A 9,347-nucleotide genomic window follows, 5' to 3' on the forward strand; every position below is an offset into this window, starting at 1 on the left:
AACCCTAACCCTAACCCTATCCATAACTCCTAACTCTTAACCCTAAACCTAAACATAACACTAACTCTAACCCTAACCCTTACCCAATCCCTAGTGCTAACCCTAAACCTAACTCTAACAATAAAACTAACTTCTTACCCAATCCCTAGTGCTAACCCTAAACCTAACTATAACAATAAAACTAACTTCTTACCCTAACCCTAACACTAACACTAACACTAAACACAACATCTAACCCTAACCCTAAACCTAAACCACAACCTAGCCCTAACAGTTACCATAACCCTTACCCTAACCTTAACCCTAACCCTAAACCTAACCATAATCCTCACGCTAGCCCTAAACCTAAGCCTAACGCTAACCATAACCCTCATCCTAAATCTAATTGTAATGCTAACCCTAATCCTAAACCTAACCGTAACACTAACACTAACCCTAACCCCTAACACTAATGCTGACCCCTAGCCCTAACCCTAACACTAACCCTAACACTAACCCTTGCCCTAAACCTAAGCCCTAACCCTAACCCTAACACTAAACCCAAACCTAACAGTAACCCTAACCCTAACCCCAAACCTAATGCTAACCCCAACACGAACACTAACGCTACACTCTAACCTATCCCTAATACTAACCCTAACCCCAACACAAAGCCAAACCCTATCCCTAGACCTAACCTCTTACACTAACCTCTTACCCTAACCCTAAACCTCACCCGAAAACTAACATGAACCCTAACCTTAACCTGAAACCTAACCCAAATCCTAAACATAACACTAACCCTATCCCTAACACCTAATCCCTCAACCAACCCTAAACCTAACACTAACCCTAAACCTAACACTAAACCTCACGCTAATGCTAAACCTAAGCCTAACCCTAATCATAACCCTAATCCTAAATCCAATTATAATGCTAACCTGAGCCCTAAACCTAACTGTAACACTAACTCTAACCCTAACCCTAAATGCTAACCCCTAACCTTAACCATAAACCTAACCCAAACCCTAAACCTAACCCTAACCCTAAATCTAACTCTAACACTAACCCTCTAACCCTAACCCTAACTCTAATCATAACTCTAACCCTAACATTACCCTCTCTACAATATCCCTAACCCTATCCCTAACAATAAGTGTAAACCTAATCGTAACCCTAACCCTAACTCCTAACCCGAAACCATAACCCTAACCCTAAACCTAACCCTAAACCCAATCGTTAACCTAACATTAACCCGAACCCTAACCCTAAAAACGAAGTAAAACGAAGTCTAACTGTAACCCTATTCCTAACATATAATCCTTAAACCTAACGTTAACCTAACCCTAACCTTAAACTAACCCTAAACCTAACCCTAACCCTAACCTAACCCTAACCCTAAACCTAACCCTAAAACTAACCCTAACCCTAACACTAACAATAACGATAACACGAAGCCTAACCTTAACACTATCCCTAACACCAGCACCAAACGCTGATCATAAACCTAACCCTAACAATAACCCTATTCTTAATCCTAATGCTAATCCTCAACGTAAACCTAAGCCTAACTCTAACACCTTAAATCAAACCGTAACCCTAACTCTAACCCTACCCCTAACCCAAACCATAACCCTAACACTAATACTAACCCCTAATCCCAAATCCTAACCCTAACAATAACAATAAACCCAATAGTAACCCTAAACCTAAAAGTAACCTGAAGCCTAACCCTAATCCTATCACTAACACCTAAACCCTAAACTTAACCCTAACATAACCCTAACCTTAACCGTTACCCTATCCCTAACCCCAAACCTAACCCTAAACCGTAACGTTAACCCTAATCCTAACCCTAACCCGAAAATTAACATTAACACTAACCCTAACCCTATCCCTAACTGCTAACTCCTAACCCTAAACCTAAACATAACACTAACCCTAACCCTTAACCTATCCCTAACGCTAACACTAAACCTAACCCTAACCCTAAAACTAATCTCTTACCCTAACCCTAACCCTAACCCTAACCTTAACCCTAAACCACAACCTAACCCTAACACTTACCATAACCCTAACGCTAACCTTAACCCTAACCCTAAACATAACCCATACCACTAACCCTAACCCTAACCCTAACCCTAACACTAACACTAACCCTAACCCCTAACCCTAACGCTGACCCCTAGCCCTAACACTGACACCAGCACTAACCCTAAACTTAAGCCCTAACCCTAAACCTAACACTAAACCTAAACCTAACCTCTAACCCTAACCCTAACACTAACCCAAACCCTAACCCTAAACCCTAACTCTAACACTAACCCTCAAACTAAACCTCACCCTAAAACTAATACTAAACCTAACCTTAACCCAAACCCTAACCCAAACCCTAAACATAACACTAACCCTATCCCTAACACCTAACCCCTAACCCTAAACCTAAACGTTACAATAAACCTAAACGTAACCCTAACCCTAAACCTAACCCTTAAACAGTAAAACTAATCGTAACCCTAACCCTAACTTGAAACCCTAAGCCTAACACTAAACATAAACCTAACACTAACCCTAACCCTACACACTAACCCTAACCTTAACCATTTTCCCTAACCCCTAACACTAACCCTAACCCCAAACTTAACCCTAATCCTATAACTAACCCTAACCCTAAACATAATCTTAAACCTAACACTAATACTAACCCTAACACTAAACGCTAACCATAACCCTAACCCTAAACCTAAACCTAAACATAACATTAACCCTAACCGTAACCCAAAGTCTAACACTAACCCTATCACTACCATCTAACCACTAATACTAACCCTAATTCTAACAATAAACATGACCCTAACCATAAGCCTAAACCAAACACTAACCCTAAACTTTAACACTAACCATAAAACACTAAACCTAACACAAACCCTAACCCTAAACCTAAACATAACCCCTAACTCCAAACTCTAACCATAACCTTAACCCTAAAGATAAAACTAACCCTAAGCATAATCCCAACCCTATCATGGTCTTATCCTAACCCTAGACCTTACCCGATCCCAAAACTTAACCCTAACCCTAAATCTAAACCTAACCCTAAAACAAACACTAACACCAATCCTAACACTAACCTTATCTGTAACCCTAAACATAACCCTAATTATCATCCTAAACCTAACCCTAACCCTAAACTAACCCTAACCCTAACCATAACCCTATCCCTAACTCCTTATGCATAACCCTAAACCTAAACCTAAGACTAACCCTAACCTAAAATCTAAACCTAAGGCTATACCCAAACCTAACCCTAACCCTAACCCTAACTCTAAACCTAAACCTTACAATTTCCCTAACCCTAAACCTCAACCAAACCCTAACACGAAACCTAAACCTAACACTAAAACTAACCTCTAAACCTAAACCTAACCCTAACGCTAACCATAACACTAACCCTAAACCTAACCGTAACACTAACACTAAACTTAACTTCTAATCGTAATCCTAACCCTAACACTAAACCTCCACGTAACCCTAACACTTACCATAACCCTAACCCAATCCTTAACACTAAAACAAAACCAAACCCATACCGCCAGCCGTAAACCTAACCCTAGCCCTAACACTAAGCCTAACGCTATCCCCTAACACTAACATTGACCAATAGCCCTAATCCTTACACTAACACTAACACTAAACCTAGCACTAACATTTACCCTAACCTCTAACCCTAACCCTAACCCTAACCCTAACCCTAACCCTAAACCCTAAACCTAACGCTAACCCTAAACCTAACACTCATCCTAAAACTAACCCTAACATTAACCTTTACCCAAACCCTAAACCTAACCCAAACCCTAAACCTAACACTAACCCTAACCCTAACCCTAAACTAACACTAACCCTAACCCTAACCCTAACCTTAATCCTAAACATAACCCTTACCTTAAACTAACACTAACCTTAACCCTAAACCTAACCTAAAAATAACCCCATCCCAAACGCCAACCCTAAACATAACCACTAACCGCAAACCATAACATTAACCCTAAAACTAAAACTAAACCTAAACACAATTGTAAACCTAACAATAACAGTAAACCGAAGCCTAACCCTAACCCTATCCCTAACACATAACCACTAAACCTAAAGCTAACCTAACCCTAACCCTAAAAATAACCCTAACCGTAACCTTAACCCTAAACATAACCCTAACACTAACACTAAGGCTAACATTAACCTTATCCGTAACCCTAAACGTAATCCTAACCCTAACCCTAAACTAACCCTAACCGTAACACTAACCCTAACCCTAACCTAACTCTAACCCTAACATTAAAACTAACCCTAACCCTAACCCTAAAGCTAACCGTAACCATAACCATAACACGATGCCTAACCCTAACCCTATCCCTAACACCTAAACCTTAACCGTAACCCTAACACTAACCCTAAGCCTAACCATAAACCTAAGCCTAAACCAAACACTAACCCTAAACCCTAGACCTAACCATAAAAACCTAACCCTAATAAAAACACTAAAACTAACCTAAACCTAACCCCTAAACCCAAACTCTAATCCTAACCCTGAAGGTAAATCTAATTTTAACCCTAACCCCAAGACTAAACTTGTCTTACCCTAGCCCCAACCCTACACCAATCCCGAACCCTAACCCTAACCCTAACCCTAAACATAACCCTAACCCTAAACCTAACCCTAAACATAACCCTAACCCTAACACTAACGCTAACATTAACCTTATCCATAACCCTAAACGTAATCCTGAACCTAACCCTAAATCTAACCCTAACCCTAACCCTAACCCTAACCCTAACCCTAACCCTAACCCTAACCCTAAACTAACCCTAACCCTAAACCTAACACTAACATAACCCTAAACCTAAGCCTAACACTAAACCTAAACCTAACACTAACCATAACAGGAAGCCTAACCCTAACCCTATCCCTAAAACCAGCACCTAACACTAACCCAAACCTAACCCTAACACTAACCCTAATCCTAACCCTAATGCTAACCCTCACCCTAAAACTAAGGCTAACCCTAACACCAACCCTAAACTTAACACTAACACTAAACTTAAACCTAATCATAACCCTAGCCCTAAACCTAACATTAACCAAACCATAATCCTAACCCTAACCCTAACCCCTAACTATAAATCCTGACCCTAAGCCTATCAGTAAACCTAACACTAAACCCAACAGTAACCCTAAACCTAACACCAACCCGAAGCCTAACACTACCTCTATCCCTAACACCTAACCCCTAAACCTAACCCTAACCTAACCCTAACCCTAACCCTAATAGTAACCCTAACCCTAACCCTAAACCACAATTCTAGCCCTAATCCTAACCCTAACGCTAAAACTAACATTAACCCTAACTCTTAACCTGTCCCTAACTCCTAACCCCTAACCCTAAACCTAAACATCACACTAAACCTAACCCTAACACTAAAACTAACGCTTAGCCCAACGCTAACACTAACCCTAACACTTAACCTATCCCTAACCCTAACCCTAAAACTAATCTATTACCCTAAACCTAACCACAACCCTAATGCTAACACTAACCCTAACCCTAAGCCTCACACTAACACTAAACCTAACAACTAACCCTAACCCTAAACCACAACCATACCCTAACACTTACCATAAATCTAACTGTAACATTAACCCTAACCCTAACCCTAACCCATACCACTAACCCTAACCCTAACCCTAAGCCTAACCCTAATCCTAACACTAACCCTAACCCTAACCGCTAACCCTAACACTGACCACAAAACCTAACGCTAACACAAATCCTAACCCTAAACCTAAGCCCTAACCCTAAACCTACCCCTAACACTAACCCTAACCCAAAACCTAACCTTAACACTATCCCTCAACCTAAACCTCACCCTAAAACTAACCCTAACGCTAACCTTAACCTTATCCCAAACCCGAAACCTAACACTTACCCTAAACCTAAGGCTAACCCTAACCTTAACCCTAAACTTAATCATAACGCTAACCCTAACTGTAACCCGAAGCCTAACACTAACCCTATCCCTAACACCAAAATCCTAACCATAACCCTAACTCTAAACCTAACCCTAACACTAAATCTAAGCCTAAACCAAACACTAACCCTAAACCCTAGACCTAACTATAAAAACCTAACCCTAACACAAACCCTAACACTAACCCTAAACCTAACCCCTATCCCCAAATTCTAACCTTAACCCTAACCCTAAAGATGAATCTAACCCTAACCCTAACCCCAAGCCTAACCTTGTCTTTCCCTAACCCTAACACTAAACCAATTCTGAACCCTAAACCTAACCATAACCCTAAATCTGACCATAACCCTAACACTCACAGTAACACTAACAGTAACCTTATCCATAACCATAAACATAACCCTAACACTAACGCTAAACCTAACCCCAACCATAAACTAACCCTAACCATAACCCTAACCCTAAACTAACCCTAACCAAAACCCTAACACTAACCCTAACCCTAAGCCTAACCCTAAACGATAAGCCCTAAGCCTAACACTAAACCTAACCCAAACCGTAACCCTAAACCTTATTGTAACCCTAACTTTAACACTAACACTCTAATACTAACCGTAACTCAAATCGTAACCCTAACACTAACACTATACCAAATCCCTAACACTATCCCTAACAATAACCGTAAAATTAATTGTAACCCTAACCCTAACTTTTATCCCTAAACCTAACACTAAACATAAACCTAACACTAACTCTAACCCTACACACTAACCCTAACCTTAACCCTATCCCTAACCCCTAACACTAATCCTAACCCCAAACATAACCCTAACCGTATAACTAACCCTAACCCTATCCATAATCTTAAACCTAACCCTAATACTAACCCTAACACTAAACTCTAACCGTAAACCTAACCCTAAGCCTAAACTTATCATAACCCTAACCCTAACTGTAACCCAAATTCTAACACTAACTTTATCCCTAACACCTAACCACTAACCCTAACCCTAACGCTAACCCTACCCATGACCCTAACAGTAAGCCTAAACCAAATACTAACTATAAACCCTAACACTAACCATAAAACCCTAAACCTTACACAAACCCTAAGCCTAAACCTAAACCTAACCACTAACCCCAAACTCTAACAATAACCTAACCCTAAAGATAAATCTAACATTAATCCTTAGCCCAACCGTAACGTGGTCTTACCGTAACCCTAACCCTAAGCCGATCCTGAAGACTTAGCCTAACCCTAAACTTAACCCTAACACTAAAACTAACACTAACACTAACACTAAAACTAACACTAACCTTATCCATAACCCTAAACGTAACACTAACCGTAATCCTAAACCTAACCCTCACCCTAAACTAAACCTAACCCTAACCCTAAAACTAACCCTAACACTAACCTTAACCCTAACCATAACCATAACCCTATCCCTAACACCTTATGCCTAACCCTGAACCTAAACCTGACACTAGCCCTAAGCCTATCCCTAAACCTAAACCTAAGGCTATCCGCAAACCTAACACTAACCCTGACACTAACCCTAACCCTAAACCTAAGCCTTGCCCTTTCGCTAACCCCAACCCTAACCCTAAACCTAACCCTAACACTAAAACTCACCTCTAACCCTAACCCTAACCCTAACGCTAACCCAAACTGTAAACCTAAACCTAACCTTAATATTAGCACTAAACCTAACTTCTAACCCTAACCCTAACACTAACCCTAAACCTCCACCTAACCCAAAGACTTACCATAACCCTAAACCTCCACCTAACCCAAAGACTTACCATAACCCTAAACCAATCTTTAACCCTAACACTAATCCTATCCCATACTGCCAACCCTAACCCTAACCCTAAACCTAACCCTATCCCCTAGCCCTAACCCTAACACTAACCCTAAACCTAAGCCCTAACTCTAAACCTAACATTAACCCTAACCCTAACATCTAACCCTAATTCTAACCCTAACTCTAACCCTAACCCTAACACTAACCCTAAACCTAACACTCACCTAAAACTAACCCTAACCCTATCCTTTAGCTTAACCCAAACGATAAAAATAACACTTAACCCTAAACCTAACGCTAACCCTAACCCTAAACTTAATCATAACGCTATCCCTAACTGTAACCCAAAGCCTAACACTAACCCTATTCCTAACACCTAAATCCTAACCATAACCATAACTCTAACCCTAACCATAACCCTAAACCTAAGCCTAACCCAAACACTAACACTAACCCTAACACTAAACATAAAGCTCTAACCCTAACACAAACCCTAACCCTAACCCTAAAAATAACCCCTAATCCCAAACTCTGAGCTTAACCCTAACCCTAAAAATAAATGTAACCCTAACCATAAACCGAAACCTAATCTTGTCTTAACCAACCCTTACCCTAACCCGATCCTGAACCCTAACAATAACCCTACACCTAACCTTAACCCTAACAGTAACACGAACCCTAACACTAACCTTATTTGTAACCCTAAACATAATATTCATCTTAATCCTAAACCTAACCCTTACATAAACTAACCCTAACCCTAACCCTAACCCTAAACCTAAGCCTAACCATAACCCTAACCCTAACCCTAACCATATACATAACCCTAACACAAACACTAAGGCTAACAGTAACCATATCCGTAACCATAAACGTAATCCTAACCCTAACCATAAACCTAACCCTAACACTAAACTAACCCTAACCCTAACGCTAACCCTAACCCTAACCCTAACCCTAACCTAACTCTAACCCTAACACTCACACTAACCCTAAAATTAACCATAACCATAATCATAACATGAAGCCTAACCCTAACTTCATCCCTAACAACTAAACCCTAACCGTAAACTTAACTCTAACCCTAACCCTAAACATAGACCTAAACCAAACACTAACCCTAAAGCCTAGACCTAACAATAAAACCCTAACCCTAATAAAAACCCTAACACTAACACTAAACCTAACCCCTAACCCCAAACTCTAATCCTAACCCTAAAGATAAATCTAACCTTAAGTCTAACCCCAAGCCTAAACTTGTCTTACCTAGCACTAACACGAAACCGATCCCGAACCCTAACCCTAACACTAACCCTAACCCTAAACATAACTCTAACACTAACACTGACGATAACACTAACCTCATCCTTAATTATAAACGTAATCCTGAACCTAACCCTAAACCTATCCCTAACACCAGCACCTAACACTAACCCTAAACGAAACACTAACATAACCCTAACCCTAAGCCTAACACTAAACCTAAACCTAACATTATCCATAACAGGAAGCCTAAACCTACCCCTATCCTTAACA

This window comes from Cavia porcellus, unplaced genomic scaffold, assembly GCF_034190915.1.
Source record: "Cavia porcellus strain 051 isolate PalLab524CR breed Dunkin Hartley unplaced genomic scaffold, mCavPor4.1 scaffold_34, whole genome shotgun sequence".
Taxonomy (NCBI): domain Eukaryota; kingdom Metazoa; phylum Chordata; class Mammalia; order Rodentia; family Caviidae; genus Cavia; species Cavia porcellus.